The sequence below is a fragment of the Suricata suricatta genome, chromosome 10 (genome assembly GCF_006229205.1).
Source record: "Suricata suricatta isolate VVHF042 chromosome 10, meerkat_22Aug2017_6uvM2_HiC, whole genome shotgun sequence".
Lineage (NCBI taxonomy): Eukaryota > Metazoa > Chordata > Mammalia > Carnivora > Herpestidae > Suricata > Suricata suricatta.
The window spans coordinates 53,590,865-53,617,074 of record NC_043709.1 but is presented as its reverse complement, the minus strand read 5'-3'; the positions used below and the strand labels follow the sequence as shown (position 1 = coordinate 53,617,074).

Sequence of the window (26,210 nt, the reverse complement as noted above, 5' to 3'; positions counted from 1 at the left end):
TGTGTGCATGTACACAAGGAGGCACTATATCTTAAGACCTTTGTATAGAGGCCGTTAAGTCCAGGTAATACCTAGTGATTGTTTGTTAGGTATTATACTTTTTTCTAGCTTCTGGTGTAATTTCTTTCTGCACATTTTTTTTTACTGAGGTGTAATTGATATATAACATCTTAGTTTTAGACATACAACATAATGATTCACTATTTGTATGTATTGCAAAAGAATCACCATAGTAAGTCTAGTTAACATCTGTTACCAGACATAGTTATTTTTTTTCTCATGATAAGGACTTTTAAGATTTTCTCTACTAACCACTTTCAAACATGTAATACAATACTATTAACTATAGTTAATATAGTTAATATAGTCATCATGCTGTACATTATAATCCCATGGTTTGTATTATTGGAATTTTGTACCTTTTGATCCCCTCATCATCCATTTTGTGCCCCCAAGTGCCTACCTTCTGTCTCTGTCAACCACCAATCAGTTCTCCCTCTGTGCCTCTGAGCTTTAGTTTTGTTTTGGAGTTTTTGTTGTTGTTTGTTTGTTTTGTTATTGCTTTTTGTCTTTCTTTTGTAATTCCAATATAATTGATGTATAGTACATATATTAGTTTCAGGTATACAATATAGTGATTCAACAATCATTGATAAAATTATTTGAAGAACTTATTGGGAAATGATCAAAATAGGCGAAAAATGTTTAACACTTGGTGTACACAGATATTCATCTATTACATACAGAAGGGAATAAATAGAAAGAAATACATCAAAATGTTCATAGCGGTTTTATATTGGTAATTGTATTATTAATGATGCTATATTATTTTCAGTATACATCAGCCTATCTTACAATAAGCATATAGATTTTGCATATTCCACAACTAAAACTTATTAATAGATTTCCAAAATACAGTGATGTTTAGAATAAAGATGTGAATGTCTACAGAATCGGAAGAAAGAGTCAGCAATATCTGATGACTTAGGAAGGAAAAAGTTAATATTAAAAATAAATATAGATAATATTCTCTACCAAGTTATATTCTCTACCTGAAAGATGTTTTAAAACAAATATGGGAGACTTCAGATCAGCTCATTCAGGATAGCAGTTTGTGTTTCACCAGCAGACAATATGAAGTAATCTACAGTCAACATCGGTATCAATTTTGAAAACATGTAAATGTCATAAAAATTGTTTAGGTAGTTTTGCTGATATTTCAATATATATGGAGAAATTTTTATACTTAAAAAATCTCAATGCCCTTGATCAGGCAATTGTTTCCTAGTAAATAAATATGAGGAGGGGAGAAATAACTTCCTCCATATGAGAATCCTTTCATAAATATTTTCTAAAATGAATGGATTCTTATTAAACTAAAATGAGGTTTGGCACTTAGTGTAAGCTTTTGAATTTTTATTAATGATACTAATTCTGGCCAAAAAAGGCAATACAATTCATATATTAGATTTAAATGATCAAAAGATGAAGACAATATTAATGAAGTAAAATCTTATATAAACCCATTTTCCCTTTATCTCAATCTTTCAAATTTGTAGTTTTAATGTTGTTTTTTTAATTTTTTATTTTTTATTTTTGATACAGAGAGAGACAGAGTATGAGAGGGGGAGGGTCAGAGAGAGAGGGAGACACAGAACTGGAAGCAGGCTCCAGGCTCTGAGCTAGCTGTCAGCACAGAGCCTGACGCGGGGCTCGAACCCACGAACGTGAGATCATGACCTGAGCCGAAGCCGGAGGCTTAACCGACTGAGCCACCCAGGCGCCCCAAATTTGTAGCTTTACTTTTCACCTTTTAAACCTATTAACTAAAGTCATTGTATTTGCCTATGAAAATAAGATTATAAATTATTACTCAAATATTCAAAAGAGTTTTTTCACATGCTGATTATAAGAGGAGTTTAAGTAAGATTTTAACAAAAGACAATATGGATTGGAAAGTTTAAGAATAATTTTGTTGCAGAGACAGTCTATCTAACTTGACTTTAAATTAGGCAAGAGAGGAAAAATACATATTACAAAGGACATGCAAACTCCTGGTTGTTTTTGGAAGGATTTGAGCTAAAGTACTGGTCTCTTTCAAGATCCTCATTCACAGTTCTCCAGGGAAGACTGGTGATTGCAGAGACAGATGTGGGTGTGGAATTCAGGATTCCTGGGCTCTCCTTGTTATTTGTCTGACAGAACATGTTGTGTACCTGTATTCAAAGGGAAACACTACAAGGATAAATACAAGTTATTAAAAATGGTTTTTAGGGGCACCACAGCAGCTTATTTGGTTAGGCATCTAACTCTTGATTTTGGCCCAGGTTATGATCTCACAGTTCATGGGTTCGAGCCCCAGGCGGGGCTCTGCACTGACAGTGTGAAGCCTGCTTGGGATTCTCTCTCTCTCTGCCCCTCCCCCACTCATTCTCTCTCCCTCTTTCTAAATAAATTAAATATTTAAAAATGTTTTTTTTTATAAAATAGGCAACAGAATAGAAGGGCTGCAATTAAAGTTTACCTTTTCTAAATGTCACTTGACCATAATTTTTAAATTAGAGTCATTTAATGTTGTTGAGGTTTTTCTCAAAAACAATTATCAGTAAAAAGAGAAAAAGCAATCATTATAATATGATGACTGTGGATGACATCCTATACCAACTTGACGGATGAAACATGTTTCAAAAACACTTTAGTATTATTTTTTAATGTTTATTTATTTTTGAGAGAGAGAGACAGAGAGAGACAGGGAGAGAGGGAGACAGACTCTGAAGTAGGCTCCAGGCTCTGAGCTGTTAGCACAGAGTCCAACATGGGGCTCGAACTCACTAACAGTGAAATCATGACCTGAGCCGAAGTTGGACACTTAACCGACTGAACCACCCTGGTACCCCTCGAAACACTTTAAAACACAGTATGTATTTACATTTCCAGTGAAATGTGTTCTAAGAACACAAAGAATATAAAGGAAGCCTAAAGTCTATGCAGAATATTTTTATTTTTATTGGTTACATTTGTATATACATATATATTTGGAGCTATAATGTATATATTGTAAGATATAGTAAATATGTTGAGGGGTGCTTGAGTGACTGTCAGTTAAGCATCCAGCTTCAGCTCAGGTCGTAATCTTGTGGTTTGTGGGTTTGAACCCCACATCGAGCTCTGTGCTGACAGCTGGAAGCCTGCAGCCTGCTTTGGATTCTGTATCTCCCTCTTTCTCTGCCCCTCCCCTACTTGCACTCTGTCTCTCTCTCTCTCTCTCTCTCTCTCTCTCTAAGGTAAACATTAAAAAATTAAAAAAATAGTAGCTATTTATGTTGATGTTTTTAAATTAAGTCAAAATAAGTAAAAATAATAAAACATCTGTAGTCTTCTATTTGAAATGGAAATACCAGTAGGAACTCATGACTGTTTTTAATAGAATAGCATTTCTCTGCCCTGTGCAGTTTAAAGTCCAAGAAGCAATAACAACTCAGTTGCAACAAGCTCACCTATCACCCAGATGACAATCTCTAAATACCATTTCCTACAAATAAATAAGGGAGTTCAGGGTTGGAGGGGGGCATGGAATCAGAGTAAATTCCAGGCCTGGAAAAGAAAATATGCAAAGATAACTTAAAACTATCTTGCAGTTCCAGAAAGAAAAAAGGATGATATGTAAAGTAACCAATTCATGTCCAAAGAAACGAGACAGTTTGCAATTGACAAAGACTGGATAATTTTTAATGCAGCAATCCAAATGTATGAAATACATATAAATCTAGAATTCATAAGGATATTCAAATAAATTTAGGCACCAACTAAAACACTATCTTAAAAGTGGTAAATAAAGTGAAAGGAGAGCCATTGGTTTTGCCCAGCTTATACTGTTGGATAATCAATAGTTAATAAGGCAAAATCTTCTTCAAAAGGAAAAACATAGGTAATAAATGCAGGAAGAATGATAGAATTATTAAATTACTATTTTGCAGTCTCTAATGAAATAATGGATCTGGGAAATGATCAATAGTGAATGCTAAAAGCATTTGGTGAAAGGCTGATGGGGAAATTTATAAAAGAGAAATAAATCTGATGTATTAGATTTCTATTGCTGTCATAATAAATTACCACAAATTTAGTGGCTTAAAACAACACAAATTTATTTTCTCACCATTCTGTGGATCAGAAGTCTAAGTACGTGCAGCTCAGTTCTATTACCTGGATTTCACAAATCAGAAATCAGTTTGTCATCATTTTAAAAATTACTTTTATGTAGGATCTGCAGATGAATATACTTGTGAGGTCATTCAGATTCTTGGCAGGCCTCAGTTCCATATGGTTGTAGGACTGAGGTCCCATTTACTTGCTGGCTTTTGGCGAGAGGTCATTCTGAGTGTCTAGAGGCCACTTCTCTTCATTAGCTCCTGGTCCCGTTCCTCCATCTGCAAGTCAGCAGCAGCATGTCTGGTCCTTCTCACAGTGACATCTCTGACTCCCCTTCTGTCATGTCTCCTGCTACCTTTCCTCCCTGACCCCTGTCTGAGAAAGTACTCTGCTTTTATGGATTCAAGTGACTAGACAGGATCCACTCATGTAATCCAATATAATCTCTTCATCATCATTAGATTGGCAAAGTTCCTTTACAGCAGTGCCTTGGTTAGTGTTAGTTATGGAATAACTAAACCCAGGAAGTTGGGTGGCATCTTTAGAATTCTGCCACCACAGCTGACAGTATTTGAACCTATGAATCAATCCCAACCAAATATGATTATACTTTTGTGAACAAAATAATCAGAAACAAATGGAAATTGGGTTTTCAGTTCTGCAGGTAAGGACCTTGAAAGTCACAATTTTAATCTAACGACAAGAAAAAAGCTGAATGGACTGAAAAATCAACACCTCTTCTTGATTTCATAGGAGAGGAGAAGACATAGCGTAAATCACTAGATTGAAGAGACAGGTGAGTTAAGGGAGTCCAGGCTAGCAAAAGCTAACTCACAAGCAGAAACGGCTTCAAGAATCAGTGCCTGAGTAGGAAAACCTGAACTGTAATCCATGAATTGCTGGAAGCTCAGTGTGGAGAGCTCTGAAAGCTAAAAACTCCAGGGAAACCCAGTGGGGTTGGAGGGGTTGGCACCCACAAAACCGTAAGATTTACCTTTAGGAGCTTGATCAAGTTCTCACAGTAAATATCAGGGAAAATCCCTTCCTGCTTTCAGCAGAGGGATGGAGAAAGAAAACATTTGAAATACACCAGAGCACTCTATTTTTAATAGGGTCTGACCTCAGCAGAAGCTAGTCAGCCAGAGCTAACCTGCGGAGGTATTATCAGAGCCTAACTGACCTGGGGAGGGGAATCCCCAACTCTAGCCAGCTGTAAAGGATAAGGGAAATCCAGACCACTCTAATCTTCTCGCACATAAGGGGTGAGAGAAACTCTGAGAAACACTTGTAAAATTCACAGTCCAGAGGCACAGGCTCATTAGAAGACTGGGGAACATACTCATAGGACTATGATATGCTTCCTCTTCCCTACACCATCAAGATCTGTTTATCACAATTGTTTTTATTCAGTGCATCATATTGGCTATCAAGAAAAAATGACAAGACTTTCCCAAAGACCAAAACACACACACACACACACACACACACACACACACACAATTTAAAGACACAGAAAAGGCATCTGAACTAGACACAGCAGGAATGTTGGAATTATCAAGTGGAAATTCAAAACACCTATGATTAATATGCTAAGTCTCTAATGAATAACAAGAGCACTGTAAAAATATATGGGCAATGTAAGCAGAAAGATGGAAATCCTAAGAAAGACTAAAAAATGCCAGAGATGAAAAATGGTGTAAGAGAAATAACTGCCTTCCCCCACCTCATAATTTTAAATGCAGGCCAACATCTACTTCCTAGGCAGCTGTGGGGATGTACAGGGGTGGGGATATTTGTTACGTACAGACACTGGCCCATAGTAAATACCCAAATCAGTCACCGATTTGTTTATTGGTAGTATGCCTACCTGTAGATACACCTGTGGAAAAGCAGCCAGACCCTGCTTTCCACTAGCTAAGATCCTGATGGTCCTTACTAGATGAGTACTGCTCTATTACCAATAAACAGAAGTAGTGGTCCCCATTATAAGAAATCTAGATAAAAAATATTCTTTGGATAATCTAAAACCCTTCAGGAAAAGATTCATTTTCTATTGCAAGTTACAGTTTTCATTTGATCAAACTATGATATTGTGATCATATCATCCATCAACTTTTCAGCGAGACATTCCCCTCCCTCGGGATTATTTCTCCCTAGACGTGGACAGCGATGCCAGCCCTTGGTTTCTGGGCGGAAACACAATCCGCCCCAGGCCCGCCTCCACTTTAGAGCTCAAGCTCAGTCAGGTGTTTGGTTCCTGGTTTATTAACTCATCTACAGGAGCAGGTGGGAGCCATATAATGTGAGAGAGGACAGTCTGCTCATCCGGAGCAGGAGCAGGCCAGCATTCCCCAGTGGCCATTGCTGGAGAGGAAGGGAGTCTGGTCACCGCCACCCTTCCTACAGGTCGGCTCACACACTGGCCAGGGGCCATGACCCACTTGGTGCACATTCCCAGCTCAAGACGGAGATGCAGGGGAACCTAGAGCCCCCTCTCTGAGACGCGTGAGGCCTCTGCTCCACGCGGGACGAGGGCATCTGGAGTACCTGCGCCCGGCTGAGGGCCGCTGGAAGCAGGTAGGAGAGCCAGCCAGGGTCGCCTGGGCCTTGGGCTGGAGGGGAGGGATCTGAGACCCCAAGGGAGGAGGCTTTGTAGCCACGGCTGGCATCCAAGGTTTTAAGATATGCTCCTGAGGGAGGTTTGCGAACCTCTAGCTTGCAAACCCTCCCTCGCGTCGACCCCAACGCCCACACAGAGAGGTTAGCCCGTGGACCGACAGCTGAGATGGGGCGGCGTCTGCTGGCCTGGCCTGGGCTCAGTTCAAGTTGTCCTTGTTGTACCTGCACCAGGGCTGTGTCCCCTGCAGGATTCTGGCGCGGCGCACCTGTTTGGTGTCGGGGTTGTTTTTCTCTGGACTCTCAGCTTGCATCTCTGGGATTTGTCTGGGCCCCGGTTTTGCTTCTGAGGCCCCGGGTTTGCGTTAGGAGTCTTGGTTTGCATCTGGACCCCCGTTTTACCTCCAGCCCTGGATTGCATCTGGCCCCCAGTTTAGTGTGTGGCCCGAAGTTTTACTCTTGGTGCCGAGTCTCTGGGGCTTTCTGGTGCGTGGCCTGCTCTTTGATGGCTGGCTCTAGGGCCACGCAGGGCTAACTCTTAAGGCCCCCACAAGACTGTATATTATTTGTATATTCTTTTTCTTTCTTTCTTTTTTAATATTTATTTTTGAGAGAGATGGAGTGCCGGCCCTGGGAAGGAGCAGGGAGAGGAGGGGTGGACAACAGGGGATCCCGGGCAGCTCCACACTGACAGCCCCAATGTGGGGCTTGTACTCTCCAGTCCTGAGATCATGACCTGAGGCCAAGTCCGGACTTCACAGACTGAACCGCCCAGGAGCCCCTAGATTTGTATACTTGAAAAGCTGCTGCCTGAGGGTATCCCAGCCTTCTAGCTTCTTCACTGCCTCCCAGACTCCTGACATTACCACTTGGTAGCTAGTGACCACAGTTGGTGAAACGGATCCAACCTTGAGGATATAGGGAAGGGACCTGTCTTCCAATATCTAAATGGTCATGGCTGGTTATGGTCACTCTTCCTAAGTGAATCTATAAATGGAAATCTCCAGCTGTATCATGTGGCCCCCATTTCCAGAGCTCTGGTTACAGCTTGCCAAAGGACCCTCTACCACCTTACCGGTAAGTTTGCTGCAGCGGGCAAGAAGCATTTGCACGGAGTCCTGCTACTTTGTGACCGATTTCCAGTTTGCGGGAGAATCTTCTTTCTAGTTCTGTAATGACTTAACCCCACCAAACCTCAAAATTTGGCCCCTAAATCCAACTTATACATCACCCTGCTATAAAGAGAACACTGACTTAACTTACCATAAGTAGAAGGTAACTCTAAAAATTATCAGAATGAAAACTTAGTCCTGTTATTAAAATTTACCTAAACTTCCACACCCTCTGAATTTAGAGCGTGAGTTGCTGCTGCAAGATAAAACTCTTCTCACGTGATAATTAGGGGCAAAGTCAATGTCCACTGTGTCTGATACTTGGTGTTTTTTCCTGTAGTCACAATCACATTCAGTTACATTTATAAAAAAATAGCATATTTGCTCTTTTTTTTTTCAAAAAACTAGATTGCTCAATATTGCTGTGTTCACCTTCCTGCATATGTTTGTTGATAACCTGACCATCACTAAGACGTAAGGAAACTCTAGCCAAAATGATCTGAACCTTAAGGTCTATATATTGCTCATATGATTTTCTGCTTCTTTCTGAGTGTCTTTTCATTTTTTTGGTCATAAAAGGGGCCTATTGTCTCCATGCATTCTGGAGAAAATCAGTCATAAAAACCTCACAAATTGGTCCAGGCCCTATTTTTAAATTCATGGACTAGCTTGTCTTTTGGTTCTAGCCACTTCATCGGTTTCTACCTAATCTAAAAATAATCTTCAGTTGGCTTAGTTTCCTGGTCACAGTCCTCTAGTCAACAGTCAATCTTGGTAAAACACAGTCTAGAACTCGGGCTTAACAGAGGCTGTGTGGGAATAATTATGTCTATCATAATTTAGACCTGAATGATGCTGAATTACATGCCCAGTTTACCCTGAAGTAAATGATTTAAGCTAAATGGTAAATATAGTACCAGAATGAAAGACAAGAGAAAGACAATGAATTACAAATATTTAGAGGCTATCATCAACAGACAAACATTTTGAAATCCACATTTTAAAAAGAACAGAGGAAAGAATAAAACAATAATTAGAGTTCTAGTCAAAGTTCTTTATTCATTTACTTTTGTTCATTTTTACAATCAGGACCAAGGCAGATCTGCATATATTTGAAGGCATTTACTTGAAGGATAAAGAGAGATATAGATTGGCAGTTTGGGAAAAGAAGGAATATGTGATTCATTCAGAGTTAAGAACAGAGTAAAATGTCTGTCTACTTCGGGTTTAAATGAGAACAGACTATTGAGGCTGTGAAAAATACACAACTCTTCAATCTCACCAGAAATACTGCATTATAGAAAAGTTTTGAAAAAATAATGACAAACAGTACTCACCTGGAGGAGTAGAATTGACACTGATGTAATAGTGTCTACATTTATTCAGCAGCATAGGGAAAAGGAAGATTGTTTTCATTTCAAATTGTACTTTGTTGGTTTGGTGCTTATTTTCTTAGCTTGATAATAGAGATGTGCTATGTGTAAGTATATACGTACATATATTCTGCATGTAATACATGTATAATATGCATATAACACATACAATATATAATATGTATATACATATAAGTGTGTATATATATATAATATATATGTAGTATACACACACACACACAACATTGGAAAGTTGTTCAGCCATGAGAAAGAAGGAAATCCTGCCACTTGTGACATGGACAGATCTTGAGGGCATTATGCTAAGTGAAATAAACTCAGGCAAAGAAAGACAAATAAAATATGATATCACTTATATGTGAAATCTAGAAAAACCAAACTCATAGAAACGGAGTAGAATAGGGTTATTAAGGTCTGGGGGATGGGAAGAAATGAGGATGTGTTGGCCAAATGGTACCATCTTACAGTTAGAAGATGAGTAAGCTCTGGAGAGCTTATGCATAGCATGGTGATTATCATTAACAATTATATATCATACATTTGAAAGTTGCCAAGAGAGTAAATCTTAAGTCTTGCTCTCACTACAAAAAAGAAATGATAATTATGTGAGGTGATGGATGATTAGCAAATGGTATGGTAGTAATCACATTGCCGTATAAAAGTGTATCAAATCAACAGGCTGTATGCCTTAAACTTACACTATGTTATATGGCATCTCTCAGTAAAGTAAGGGGAGAAAGATATTATGTGTTGATTCAAAAAGTGCATTAGATTTTGCATTAAAGTAGCTACAAATCATGAAAGTTAAAAGTATTTGAAATTTAAGTTTAAAAAGTATGTAGCATATTTTGAACTTGAATCATAAAGTTGATTTGCTTATATATATGTGTATATATATACACAATTAAAAAGAAAATGTAAGCCAGTAATTTGATCATTTTCTGAGCTGATCCTGAAAGTCCAGTTTTCATGAGGTCAGGGAAGTACAAGTCATCAGAGCAGCTCTGTGCAGATGGGGGCACAGAAGGGACCAAACAAGTGAGAGGACGCATGTGACAGTCTTTTCTAAGGCTCATCACTTTGACTCGTGAAGAAGAAAAAGGCACCATCTGTGCTGTCATCCTTGTTAACCTTCTACTTTGGGAAAGATAAACTAAATACTAAGAATAGGTGGATAAACAAAACAATATTTGTGTCGAGGCTACTGAAAATCAAAATGAGGATGAGTAACCTTGCCTCTGTTTGTTATGCTTATTGTACGTATTTTTGCAGATAGTTATCTTTATGATTGAGAAACTGTTTTGTGAGAAAATACACATCAACACTGATTTAAGTTTGAAACTAGTTTAATTTATGCATTAAAATTGATTTTTTAAAGTTTATTTGAGAAACAGAGAGAGAGAACACAAGTAGGGGAGGAGCAGAGAGATAGAGAGAACAAATCCCAAGAAGGACATGGTTGGGGTTTGATCTCATGACCATGAGATGATGACCTGAGCTGAAATCAAAAGTCAGTTGTTTATTGACTAAGCCTCCCGGGCACCCCAAAATTACATGTTTGGTGTTAGTGAGCTATTTATTCATAATGTGTAACTATGGCTCTTATTTTTAATGTCTAAGTAATTTTAATAATCAGTAAGGAGGAGAGGAAGTAATTTTGATTTTTATGTCATTAAGCAAAAAGCAAAGGGGACAATTTTTACTGTTAAGTCATACAGCTTTTCTTGGTTTTACTAAAATTCTGATAATAATATTGTGTTTTGCCACTATATGTATTTCAGTTTTATACTATTTGATTGATTAACTGTCTCAGACCTTTTAAGTCATTCATTCCTTTCCTCCTGTCATATCCTGCCTGAAGGAAGGGAACTAATACCACTCAGTCCTCAAAAATCCATGTAAATATGCATTGCCAGTCAGAATAGTTTCTTCTCTCAGTGCCTAGAACTTAGTGTCAAACCATGTGTTTGATCAACCTGTATTTCCCTGTGATTCCTATGTCTTACAGTGAATTAGATTCGTCATTCATCTTGTTTAACTTATATATCTACCCAATTTCCTACTTAGATTTCCCTGTCTCATCTCTAATACATACTAGTTCTTATTAAATGTGTGTTTTTATTTGATAGTCAATTTCATTATCCATAGGATAAAACTGAAATTTCTTAGTGAAGCATATAAAGTCTTCTGTGATTTGGCCAAAGCTGGTATCCAGAGCCTCATCTTTGATTCCATCTCATGCCCCATGTATCAGCTGAAGCTATTGCTTTATAGTTCTTTACATACCTCTCCGTTCTTCCAAGGCTAATCTTCAACCCCCAACCCTGCTTAGCCTATATGCCTCTCTTATGGGAATCTTCCTGTAATTTCTCCAGCACTCTCATTGTGTTAGAGCTTATCCTCAAGTAATATCTTCAGCAAAGGAGGGTAAATTTCTTGACTCCATGAATATTGGAAGTATCTATGTTATGTTCCTATTTAAGATCAAAAGTAGACTTAAATAATTGTAAAGAAGCATTATTATAGAGAAAGTAATTTTTTTCAGATTGACATATAGGTGTAGTGTAACTCCAATTAAATGATAAAGTTTAAAGAGAAGAATAAAGAATATATATATGTATATATAATTCTTTTGTAATATATGTATATCCCAAAGCTGATACTATTATGTGTTATTGTAATGCTTTATAAAATAATTTATTAATAAGAAACACAATTTTTTGTGAAGTTTTAACTTTTATGTCTGCCTCTCCATTCTAGAATAGAAGACCCTTATTGACAAAAATTGTGTCCTATGTTTTTTCCTGAACATAAAGCATTGGTATAAATAAATGATCAAATATTAAACCATAGATAATTCTAATAATATTATTCACATATTTTCCCATGGTCACATATTTTTAGTGCAGATAGATAATTTAATAGAATAAAGTAACATCTCCTAAGAGCTAAATTCATAAGTTATGGTTCATAGGTAAAACTTCAGTAGTAGCTTCATCTCAGATTCTGAAATGTGATCTTTTCCTTCTTGAATACTATAGCAATATCATACATACTAACTACCACGTGCTCATTTTCTGATACCATGAGACAAATGTGTCTCTTTATAGGTGTTTTACAAAAAGTGATGAAATATATACCTAGTCTTCAAGAAGAAATTGTAAACCTTTATCTCAAGATTCCTGACAAAGAACAGTAAGAGGGAGTGGGTGCTGTCATTAGACCACAAATAAGAATTTTTCAAAAGTGGGAGATAATAGTCTTATAGAGGAACCAAGGTTCAGACTGAGAAAGACAAGACACAGTGTCAAGATTTAGCAATGTCAAGTTTTCACTTAAGAAAATGTATACATATGTGACATCCAGAATTGTGGAAGAGACAATTATCTCATTATTTTGTTTATATGAATATCTGTTATGCTTGCTGTGAATCAAGCAGAGAAGGCAACAAGAAAAGAAACTCAGTGTTCAAAGTCAGAATGGTCAGAAGTTGAGTAGTGTGCCCATAGGCAACAGAGAACCACATGAAAGCATTCAAGGACAGTGTTTAGGGAGTTCAATTCTCAAATGAAGTGTTTACACAATTACCAAGCAAGAGAACATATAAACATGGGTAGATAAATCATTTGTAACTTTTAAATTTTATTTATGATCCTTAATGTTATTTTTATGACAGATTCTAAATGGACTTGGGAGGTAATTTAACATTTTTATTTTCTCATGATCATGTACTTGACCAAAGGGGGAAATTTGGTGGATTTGGTTATCTGCGTGTTTTATATACTTACCTTACTGTCATAGTCTTGGCTAGTTCTCTCAATGCACTTAACTCTTAGGAACATTCTATCAAAACTCACTCATATGTGTTCAAGCTTCTATTTCTAGTTTTTTGGCCTGAAACTTCTTGGAGGTGTAATGGAGATTAAACCAAATTTAGAACCCCAAATTATTGGCATAATAGAAAGACAGAAATAGAAAATAATGAATAGTGCTCCAATCATTCAAAATGTATATTTCACTTCTTAGTAAAATAAAACATAAGTACAAGTTTTCCCCAGACATTTATAGAACCTTTAATGTTCACACAGAGGCATTATTCGATGTAATTCATCTAAACCAGAATTCTAATAGTATAAACCAAATCCATTAGACACACATTCATATTAAGACACATTAAAATTTAATTAATCTGAATAAGTTATTGTATCCTATTTTTATCTATATTATTAGAATGTTCAATATAAAAACTCAGAAAATTATTGAATATGTTCACATAAATTAGAATTTTAAAAACTTTAGTTCTCATTATTGCTAATGAATTTTTTGTGCTATATTCTACCTTTCAATAAATTATAGTCCAGAAAATTATTTCTATAACTGAAATATAGGGACGCCTGCATGGCTTGGTCGGTTCAGCATTTGACTTTGGTTCAGATCATGAATTCGTGTTTCATGAGTTTGAGCCCTGTATAGGGCACTGTGCTGACAGCCCAGAGCCTGGACCCTGCTTCAGATTCTGTGTCTCCCTCTCTTTGCCCCTCTCCTGCTCGCACTCTGTCTCTCTCTCTCTCTGAAAAATAAATAAAGATTAAAAAATTCTTAATAAATGAAATATAAATGCCCAGAAAGAAGGACATGCTAAGAAAAAGATCTAGAAGTTCATGTTTGTATTTTGCCTTTTCTGGTCTGGATTTCTGATATCTAATAAAAACGTTTTTTTGATATTGTTAATTTAACTATTGAGCATAACTTTTTAAATTGACTATGTTTCATTCACTGCTAAAAGAGAATCAAAATAAATAAAAGGTGTTATATAAATCTTTTTAAGATGTATCTTCCTCCTCTTGATAAGAGATGAACTTCTTAGTACCCCTCATTACCTTTAATATAAAGTCTGCGTCTTAACAAATGCAGTATGTTATTTTAACTTCTTTGCTCAAGACCTTAGAGTTGAAAATGCAAATGACCAGTTCACACAGAGCAAGCTTAGATGGCATGCAAGATTCATTATTGAGTCAAGAGGGAGTGAAGAATGAGAAATGAGAAGAGACAGGTAGAGTAGGACCAGATTATACAGAGCCTTGAATTCAGTATGTCTTCCAATGACCTATAGGCAACAGAGAACTATTACAATCTTAGAAGTGGGTAGCATGAAAAAAACAGTGATTCATGAAGGTTAACCTAGTAACATCATCTGAAATGATGCAAGGAGATTGCAAAATAAACTCCTTTTCATTAGATATGGTTATGTGATGTCTGTACTTTCATGGCAGCATTTCCCCATCCTGCCACCTGTTGGTTAAGTTTTAAAAAATTCTCTTGAAAGTCTTTTACTCTAGAGGAAATTATAAATAAATTGAGATTAAGAAGGTAAATATGAGTCATCCTTAGTAGCTGGAGACTCAGAGTCTTCTATCAATATTCCTGGTCTTTAGTGATTAGCTTGGAGTTCACATACTGAGAGAAATCGTTATAAGGATGAAGATGACCAAATGATTTAACTAGGGTGTTAAAATAGCTACCCTATGAATTTTACATTGATTGATTTGACAAACTAGTATAAATACGTCACTTATAATATAGATAGAATGTAGGGATGCATACTAACCAGGAATGTCTGAAATAGACTTAAAGGAAAGTGCATTTGCTACCAACTCTGCAGATAGTGAGCCAAGTGCACTCAAGTCAGTACTATATCAAAAAGGTAGGGAATTTAAACAACAAACACGGAGTTAAAAGATAAGTGATAATTTGGGTGAGAAATATTCTCAGTTCTAAGAAGCAGTCTCTAGGATCTGTCAGCACAGAGCCTGATGCGGAGCTTGACTCATGGATCACGAGATCATGACCTGAGCTGAAGTCGAATGCTTAACTGACTGAGCCACCCAGGTACCCCCACATTGATTAATTTTAGTGAATGGAAACTCGTAATCAGTTTTGGTTTTCAGTGTACCTATGATATTTTGCATGATACTCATTAGTTACATAGCAAATAATTTCAGTTTCAGGATTCTGATCTATAGAATTATTCCGTAAATTATTTTGTAATAGTGAAAACCTTTAACAACTTAAATGTGATGCATCCATTAAATGAATAAGATAGATCTATGTAGTTGGCATAGAAAATCTCTATCCTGAGTGAAAGGCTGATGGTAAAATACATACAATGTTATTTCATTTCAGCTCTCAAAAACCTCAGCAAAAATTGTATGTGTACATAAATAGTTAATGTATATGTTATGTGCATACAGTTACCTATGTGTGTACTTATGATTATGTGTATATATATATATATATGCATATACATATATCTCATGTATTCACACATATAATAAACATAGATTCTGGGAGAAATATACTAAAATAATAATAGTATAAATAATAGTCATTACTATATTTTTAAAATTTTTAAATGCTTTTTATTTTTGAGAGAGAGAGAGACAGGGTACAAGCAGAGGAAGGGCAGAGAGAGAGGGACACACAGAATCCAAAGTAGGTTCCAGGCTCTGAGCTGTCAGCACAGAGTCTGACATGGGGCTTGAACTCACAAGCCATGAAATCATGACCTGAGCCGAAGTCAGATGCTTAACCAACTGAGCCACCGAGGCACTCCAACAGTCATTATACTGAGGAATATGGTGTAGAGAGAAGAGTAAGGAGTAATTGGCTTGGCTGGTACTGTTTGAAGTTTTCACAAGAATGGTTCGTGTGTCATTTGTAAGGTTAAAAAAAATAATGTGCTTGTTGAAAACTATTATCTTGAAAGTATTTGAATCTTCCAGATTGAGTACTCCATTAACTGAGGTATATCTTAATGTAATTTTACCACATCTAAACTTTGAAAATTGTAAACTTTAAGCTGGATATAAGAACAGCAGTCATTGAAGAATAATAGCATTCTCCATAGGCAAGAATTAATACTTAAAGTATTGTATTTTAAATATTGTATGATACCACTTGGATGAGGTCTCTAAAAGAGTCAAATTTAAAAAGCAAAGAATACAGTAGTGGTTGCCAGAGGCTGGCGGGGGGCACTGGGGAAAATGGAAAATTATTATTCAAAGGGTATAAAGTTTTAGTTATACTAGTTGAATACATTCTAAAGATATGTACATCATAGTGCCTATATTTAACAGTGCATTTTGAAATCTTCTGAGAGGATAGATCTCATGTTAAGTGTCCTTACCCTCTCCTCCAGGAAACTCTGGGAATTGTTGAACATCTCTGTCACCTCATTGTGATGGTATCACAGGTGTTTAGATATGAACAGACTCATTAAATTATATATATTAAATATGTAGTTTTTCTATATCAATCATACTTCAATAAAGCTGTTAAAATAAATTTAAATACATTTAAAATATAAAATGTGCTTTCATTAATCCTTTCCCCTTTCCTATTTTTAAGTATTAAGTATAGCTATAGATATAGATGCTGTATGTCCATCTAAAATGAACTATGATGATCGACCTTTACCTTACAACTGGACTATATTATTGCATACATCTAATGTAGTATGCATTTTGGGAGGGAAGGAACTTCGGATTCAAGTGACTGTTTGCTTTTCCTCTACCTTGACTTGGAGCACATATCCATGGAATATCTGATTTATTTGATACTAGTTTTTCTCATCCATAAAGTCTGTATCTGTAGATTTTGTCATTGGAATTGAAGTTCTAATGCCATGTATGATGATGAATGCATTCTAGTCTATCTCTATCCTTTGCTAATCATATAACCTAGGGAGAATTTCTTTCTCTCTCTGAACAGGAGCTTTCCCAAAAGTAAAAATAGGGTTTTTTACTTTCCTAATAGAAATCTCATGAGTCATAGAACACATCTAAAGCATCTAGCATCGTGCCTAATTGCTTTTATTAATCATTAGATAATTCAACCCTCTCTTTCTTATTATATTTTATGTCAAACCCCTTATGTATCAATTTTTAATTGAAAAGGATCTTCATTTTTATATATATTTTGAATTAATTAGGAACTTTCATCCATGTTACAGATTAACAATATATGCTCTTTGACTTCTCATAGATGTTGCAAGGCCTACCTATTTACCATCAAAGACAATGTGAGCTGGGCCATTTCCAAAAATGTAGCCTCTTGGAAATTAGCTTGGTTAAAGACTCGTTTTTAAGCATTTGAGAGTTTTTTTATGATAAAAAAAACTAATGTAATATAATTACAGCTTTGTGAACTATCCTTAAATAGACATATCCTGAAATAGACATTTTCTCTGCTTAATGTTATTTTTTTGTCTTCTTTCTCTTAAAACCTAAGAAGCTGCTTGGAAAAAAAAATAATTCACAGGAATAGCTGAAATTTCCAAATAAGAAGTCAGAAAAATGCAAATGTTATTTTTCATAATATTACTTTTCTAAAATTATACATACTGCATAATCAACAGTTCATTTAGCAGTCTAACTGTAATAATAGCTATGAATAAATGTATTACATTTGTACTTCCTATGTTTCTGCAATTTCCAATTTTAAACCTTCTAACTTATTTGATCATTAGATTTCCCCCTTTTATTGGTTAATGAAATATCTTTTCACTCCCAGTGAAAGTGAAGAAAAATGGAAAAAAATGCTTATTTTTCCCTTTTTGTCCATATTTTATTTTTTAAATGATGCAACCAGCAGAAGTTTTTCTATTTAGGAACTCTAAGTGCTGACCACCATCCACCTTTGTCCTTTACCTCATGAAGCTCTCCAATCCAAATTTTATTGTTAAATTACAAAAATAAATGGATTCCTAATGACAGCAAGAGTCCTTCCTTCTTGTTTTCTCTCTGTAACTGTCATATTTGTGTTGAATAAAATTTAATATGTTAGACCTAACTGACAACATTAAGTCCCTTTGCAGTGTCATTACTTTGGTGCATAGTGTAGTTGACACACAGACTGTAGAAAGGTTCAGGATATAAGATTTTCCTCACTGGTATTGTAATCAGGCTCATATATATACAGTAGCAAGGCAATATTTCAGCCAAGATTGGAGGAGTGCCTCCAATCTTATCAGTCACTCCTTTAAAATGAAGTTGCACTAAGTTCTGTCCAGTGAAATAATTTTTCCAACAAATTTATCCAGTCACAGGATATTTCAAAGCAAACCATTTATGTGGAAACTTATCATGAGTACCATGCTGTGTTTCTGGTTCATTGGATCACCAAACCCCTGGAGAGGTTGATAAGGAATAGAACCAGCCATAATATAAACTCAGGATTACCTTCTCTGAGATGTGATTTAACATAATTACTCAGGCTCACATTTACCTTATCCTACTCTGACTTTTTGTTTCACTCTGATGAGGAGAGCTATTTTATGCATTTTCCTGGGTCACCATCACATCTCATAAAATAAAGGCTAAAATTCTTCAGCTATGTTTAAGAGTAACGATAATTGTAATAATATCTAAAGTTAAATGTTCATTGTGGTTCCCATACTGTTCTATGTCCATATGTTGATCCATTTAATCCCAATGACAGCCCGAGAAAGCGGGTACATTATTCCCTTTCTTCAGACAGTGAAATCTGGACACAGTTTAGTGTCTTCTCCAAGGTCATTGGAAGTAATATGCACAAAAGTTAACATCCTAAGCAAAGCATTATGGTTCCAAAGGTGCTGGAGTCCCGCCCCTGCCGGTCCAGGGGTGTCCCGAAGGAGGGGTGGCATCGCCACGAAGGAATACACACAGCTCAGGTGAACCGATCTGGACAGTTTATTGATTTTTCAGCAAGCTTTCTACTCTATATGTTTGTGTCAAGCTATTGTTTTTACTCTCAGAAAGTTCTCAGGGAATTTATCCAAGAGAAAACTTTCTGGTTATTTCCTTGTGTTACTGCTTTTCTACTTTAAAGAATTAATCATTAATCTTACTATTTCGATGTCTGACAAACTCGAGGGCTAGTTATTTTTTATATTATTATTCCAATTGTTTGAGCTGAAACTGGTAAGGCTAACTGAAACTGGTAGAGCCTATTCTTTAGAGAAATTGGAGTGTGCTTTCTTGGTAACTGCCCTCTGTAACCTTCTACAGGGGCATGCTTTCTTCAAAGCGCCCTTGATGATGAACTGATTGCTAAGTTACAGGGAAAGACCCAGTAAGACAAATTTGAACTGACAAATTTGAATAAGCTGACTGATTAGAAGAAGGGATATTGGTAGTTTCACTTCCAGAGAACCACTTGGCGGTCTTCTCTTGTCAGCCTCCTGGGCTTTGCCATCAGGTGGGTGATGGAGGTCGGCTCCCAACACAAAGGCAAGTTCTTAACCACTGTGTTTCACTGAAGAATGGCAAAATGTTTTCAGGCCAGTGATTCTACCAACTTGTTCTCTTGTCCTCATGCTAGGTTCTTTCTCTGTTCTCATTTGTGTGTAGTCAGAGCACCAAAGTCAGGGCTTAGTCTTCGTCTAAAGGGGTAGTCATCTGTCGGGGGCCACCAAGTTTTCTGTCTGCCTCAGGCAAAGATTATCACTCCGTTGAGTGAGCCAGTAAACAAGATTTGCATCTGGAGGCTGGAGATTGCCAAAATAACTTTGGTGACTGTCTTGCTGAGCTAGACGTGAGTGGCCAAGGCACACAAAAGATCAAAACCCGTATTCAGTGTTAGTTCTCCATCCCCCAAGATTGCTGAGGCAAAGTCGGGGCGCTTCTTTGATATGCATTTGACTCTGTAGCCTGCCTAGGTCAGCTCGCCTTGTCTTCCCCCCCTGAAGACTATATAAAGAACAGTTCTTTGAATAAACTCTCTCTCTGAATAAACTCTCTCTCTTTCGCCTGATCGAGAAACCGTGAGTTCTGTCTTTACTCTCTGCGTCTCCCTCTCCTGCCCCCTTTTTCTCTCCCTCCCTCAGGAGAAGGACCCCCCGCCCTAACCTGAGGTAGAGGCGGACCCCAGGTCCCACTCTATGCGGGACTTGGGGCCACGAGTGCCCCCACAGCCCAGAGTGGAAGCGGATGGACACATGGACTTGCGTTCCGGGTCCGGCGGGTTAAGACTCCCGCGGGAAACAACTATGACGAGCGAACGAGCGTTCCGGGGCTGCGGGTTTAGGACGAGCGCACCGGGACCGGGTCGGGGGTTACGACAATTGGCGCCTCAATGTGGGGCTCAGTAAAGTAACGCGACCCTGAGCGCGGGTTACGACAGTCATCAATCAATGAAGTTGGAGGTAACATAAACTAACTCTTACGGAAAAGCAGTTTACCGATATTTCATAGTTCACAGTATTTGCCAAAAAATACTTTAAAATCCATCTTTTTTTAATGGGAATATGGTTTTATTAAAAAAAAAGTTATATGCTCCAAAACATTTTACTTGGAAATCTTCACTAGAAGACAAGAAAAAACAATAAAGAACACCAGTATAACACATACTTGTTTATGGACAGAGTAAATGCATTTTACTATAATACTTCCTAACATGTTATCTCATATTGTGTTAAAAATAATACAAGGAAGTGACACTAGAGAACTACAGAATCCTGGATTCTGTTGCAGATAGGGTATCCTTATTAGAGCCAGAAAAGGAGCCCTGTAAGGTGGCAAGAGTAAAGTGCCAAGCAATCCAAAAGTAGCATGTCATTCAATCCATCTTTTAATATATATATAAACATGAAAACAAGCACATGGTTCCCATCCTGCTAACATGCTAACATCATGCTTGGTTCTGTGACTTTCTTTGGACACTAGAATGTAAATGGAATATTTTTACACCTCTTCTGAGAAATAGCTTTAAAAGGCATTGCATGATTCTACCATCTCTCTTTTCCTCTCTCGTAAACTCAACATGTCCCACATAGGGACTATTCCTAAAGTACAAATCCCAAAAATAAATGCTTATTGTTTTCAACTCCTGTGATTTGAGTTTGTCTGTTAAGCAACAATTTAGCTTAAAGGGACTCCTCAAGGGGCACTCAGTAACAAACAGAAGCACGTCCAAAATGATGTGACGGTGTCAGTTCAGTGAGAAGACTGTTTCTTTCCTCTACTAAGTCCCCGTCTTGGCACCGTTGCCACCACTGTCTGAGAAACAGGGTTTGTTGTTGCCACAGCCACCACAGTCATGGATTTTATACAGTTCATGTTTCTTCAGTTCCTGATTCAGTGTCTGTGAGAGAGGCATCTGATTACTGGAGTCTAGGATGAGTACTTTCACCTCAGTCATGAAGTTATCTAAGAAAGCAAATATCTAGGTTTTATGGTAGGCTCTTCTCATCAACATGCACACCAAGGAATTGCTCAAATAACAGAGATATCGTGACATGCATCAGAACGTCCCAGACATCAAATACCCCAATTAAGGGAGATTGAGGTCCTTTCTCTCATTCTCTTTCTTTCTCTCCTTTCCACTCTCTCTACTTTTCCTTCTCCCTTTTTCTCCTTCCCATCCCCTTTTTATTTTTGTTTATCTATCTATCTACCTATCTATCTATTTCATGCTTTTTATTTATTTTTGAGAGAGAGAGAGAGAGTGCGAGCAGGGGAGGGTCAGATAGAGAGGGAGACACAGAATCTGAAGCAGGCTCCAGGCTCTGAGCTAGCTGTCGGCACAGAGCCCGACGCAGGGCTCAGACCCACAAACTGTGAGTTCATGACCTTGGCTGAAGCCAGACGCTTAACTGACTGAGCCACCCAGGTGCCCCTATTTAATTATTTTTGAGACAGTAAGGGAGTGTGAGCAAGCAGGGGAGGAAGAGAGAGAGAGGGAGAGAAAATCCTAAGCAGGCTTTGCTCTCCCAGCATGAGAACCTGATTCTGGGCTCAAATCCACAAACTGTGAAATCATGACTTGAGCTGAGACCAAGAGTTGCATGCTCAATCAACTAAGCCACCCAGGTGCCCTACTCCTATCCTTTTATTATTGCTTTGAATGCACACATGGATTGTGGCCACCATTTTGTAAACTTGAAGGACAGCATAAAAAAGAAAAGCCAGGGGCAACTGAGTGGCCCAGTCAGTTGAGCATCCGACTTCGGCTCAGGTCATGATCTCAGGGTTTGTGAGTTCAAGCCTCACATGGGGCGTGCTGCTCTCAGCAGAGCCTGCTTCAGAACCTCCATCCTTTGCTGTCTGCCCCTCCTGTTTGCACTGTTCCCAGAATAAATAAGAAAAAAAAAAAGGAAAAGAAAAGCCAGGGGCACCTGGGTGGCTCAGTCAGTTAAGCATCCCATTCTTGATTTCTGCTTAGGTCATGATCTCCATGATCTCTGTCAGCACAGAACCTGCTTAGGATTCTGTCTCCCTCTCTCTCTGCCCCTCCCCAGTCTCTGCATGTACTCTGTCTTTCTCAAAATAAACAGTTTTTAAAAAAGAAGAAAAGCAAATATGTTAAGGATGATAGGGCAGTAACATATAAAGATCTCAGTTCCTTGAATATATGGTTTAACCATTGAGTACCTACTAGACTAGATGTCTATGATACTCCTTAATTTAACAGTATATTTCTTTCTATTTCAAGCCACTATTAGTCACATATTTTGGTAATTGAAACCCGAAATATTCCCTTCTAATATACATGGCAAGCATGAAACCATATAAAACAAAGTAAAATGTGTATTTATTATTTTATTAGAGGGGATTTTTGACATAAACTTTGGAAAACTCAGTAAAATAATCCTATCACAGAACACTGAGGATATTTTTTAGAGATGAAATTTCCCTTATAGCTTTATTACCAGTGTATTTCTTGAGCAGACAATATTTAATGTACTGCAGCTTTTATCTCTATCAGCTTATTTTCCATAATTTTGTGCTGATTACCAGTTGCTTGGAAAAATTCACATTTCTAATTAAATTGTTAATTTTTAAAATAGATATTGTGTATTTAGTCTTCAAGGTTTGATACTCATTAGTCTCTGATTATAATGGCATCTTAAAGTTACTGCTTTGAGGATTGAAGTCCTATTTTGCAATTAATTAGCTGTTGATCTTAAGCAAATTATTTGACTAAAGCTTTATGAATCTATATCTTAAATTATACCTTGGATATTTAATTTTCTAAGTATATGCTGAAACTTCTCTAGCACTGAGATATCCTAAGCTCCTTTCAGAATAAAAGCATCTTATTTCAATAAATAGTTTACAATATTTTGTTTCTCATAGGTTTTTAAACTTTTGCCTTTATTACTTTCTCTTTTGTAGGAAGAACAACACTTAAAAGGGTATCTACTAAAGAGAAAAGAATAAATTGCAATGAATATTATCAAAATTTATTTAGAATCATATGTAGATGACAGTATGATAGTAGATATCACAGAATATATGCAGATAATGAGTTTTTCCTTCTACTGCCCTCAGTGTAGCCCAAAAAAGACTTTGAGATACAAACATTTATTAACTTAAGTACTTACTTTCCTCTAAAAAAAGGGATATCTGATAATAATGTGATGCATTATTTTCAGAGAATATTATTTGCACTAAATAGCATTTAGAACATAAGATTGCTGGTAACAGAATTAGGAATGATCACATTATTTAGGCTATTCAGAGCAGAGCATAACTCAAGCACATCTGAGATGCTGAGAGGGGACTATTAGGCTGTTTATTAAATTGATATCTAAGTCTTAGGTAAAAAGTATGTTTCTATTTCTATCTTGAATACTGTCATTTTGGCCAATGTAGGATTTGTTGGATATTTAGAATTTCAGCTGGCTTTAATTTCTTGGTGGTGAAATAAATAGCGGCTCTTTCCTCTTAATGTTTATACATATTCAGAACTAAATTATTGAAATTCAATTTTAATGCTTGATAATTTAAGCAAACAAATTAGGCTATTCATAATTAAATCTGATTACACAATCACTGAAAGGTAATATCATATGCAGCTTGGTACAACCCATAAAATAATTCTTTACAGAGGAACTGAAACTTTAATTACATGTGTATATCATTCATAGTATTACCTAAATTGTTATACTCTCCTTCACACACAATTCTAATTTAGCTTCAGTATCATTGATTGTTTCCAATGGTCCTCAGTTCTAATTTTTTGTCGTATATTGGTATTAATGTTATAGAGGCATGTATTATTTTTACCTACCTTATTCCTCAAAGGTATTTAATATTCCCATAATGTCCTTTCACAAGAAAATTGAATGATAATCAGAGACCAGAGGAATCATTTGGAATGTGGTATGTACTGATTTCATTTTTAATAGTTGATTCCTAGCACCTTTTTTTTTAAAATGTTTTATTTATTTTTGATACAGAGAGAGACAGAGCACGAGAGGGGGAGGGGCAGAGAGAGAAAGAGACACAGAACGGAAAGCAGGCTCCAGGCTCTAAGCTAGCTGTCTGCACAGAGCCTGACGCGGGGCTCGAACCCATGAATGTGAGATCTGACCTGAGCCGAAGCCAGAGGCTTAACTGACTGAGCCACCCAGGCGCCCCTCCTAGCACCTTTTAAGCCCTACTACTTCCCTTCATATAGGATACTTTCTCTTTCAGCAGTGGTGGGAAGTTCAAAGTATGCAGTCCCTGGCCCATGTGTAAGTATCCTTGCCCCAGCTCTGTTCCCTGTGAAAGTACAGCCAGTCTCCTTTTGGACTATCCTGGAAAATTTTCTTCCTTACCCCAGAAAGCCTCAATATGTTAAGTGATAAACTCTTTCATACTTTCCTGGTGTATTTGTATATGGCATCCAAATGCCAAATGGGGTGTTCGTCATGTCTTTGTGAATCTGCTGCCAGGGTTAGCACCATAAGCAGTTGTCTAAGCAATGATCACCACCACTAGTCATCATTAGTCTTTCAGTTTGATTTGATGCCCAATGGCAAACATGATCTTTTAACTCTGCTTCTTTGTAGTTGAGTCCTACTGAATTTCTCATAACTTAATAAACTTATGTTAGAAGTTTTTATAATTGACATTTAAGGACAGGAGTATGGGACTTGGTCCTCCTTAAAGTGGCTTTGTGTTGAGTGTCCTGGCCCAGACCATAACATTTACGGACAGGAGTAGGGGACTTGGCCCTTTATAAAGTGGCTCTGAGTGAGTGTCCTGGCCTAGACTATGACATTTAATGACAGGAATGTGGGACTTGGCCCTTTTTAAAGTGGCCCTGAGTGAGTGTCCTGGCCCAGACTATGACATTTAAGGACAGGAGTATGGGAGTTGGCCCTCTTTCAAATGGCCCTGCATTAAGTGTCCTGGCCCAGACTGTGACATTTAGGGTAGGAGAATGGAACTTGGCCTTCTTTCAAGTGGCCCTGCGTTAAGTGTCCTGGCCCAACCAGGACATTTAAGGATAGGAGTATGAGACTTGGCCATCCTTAAAGCGGTCCTGAGTTGAATGCCCTGGCTTTGTGTCTTCAATTGAGTTATGTATCTCAATTCAATATAAGTCATGAGTGATGCTAGGATTATGAGAGCAACTCTTACCCTATGACTGCTGTTTTTGTGTCTAAACCAGACATAGGCTCTCACTTGATAGAGTATGCCGGAGTCCAGCTCCAGCAGGTCCAGGGGTCCCCCGAAGGATGACAGTGCAGGCCAAAGAGAAAGTGGGAGAGCCTTGCGTCTTCATTCTGATCCCCAGACAAGCACGGCTGCCCATCTGGCAGGCATCTCCATCTTGTCTGGTTCTCAAAGATTATTTATGGCAAAAGGTACAAGGACAAGAAAGGGCAGTAAATGATTTCCAATGGATAAGTTTTACAATTTTAGCCACAGGCACTCAAGGTCATGGTCCCAAAGATGATAGATACATTTTATGCAGTAGTGACTCTCACAAAGGCATTCAGGCCCAGGAGGTGTTCAGTTATCCGTATTGCTTAGGGGAAAGTTATGTGTTGCATTAGGGTGTATCTACTTTACTTGCTTATCTTTTCCCTGACCAGGTGTGGTCACGTCTCAGGGACAGGGTTGGGAGGACAGCCAGCTCCTGACTCTAATTAGCAAAACACTCTGAGGTTTGGTGCTCAAGCAGA

At 37.4% G+C, this 26,210-nt stretch overlaps 1 pseudogene; it reads right to left on the bottom strand.

Annotated features, from left to right (window-relative positions):
* Positions 1–6,561: 6,561 nt before the first annotated feature.
* LOC115305145 overlaps positions 6,562–26,210 on the bottom strand; it is a 38,928-nt pseudogene continuing 19,279 nt past the window's right edge.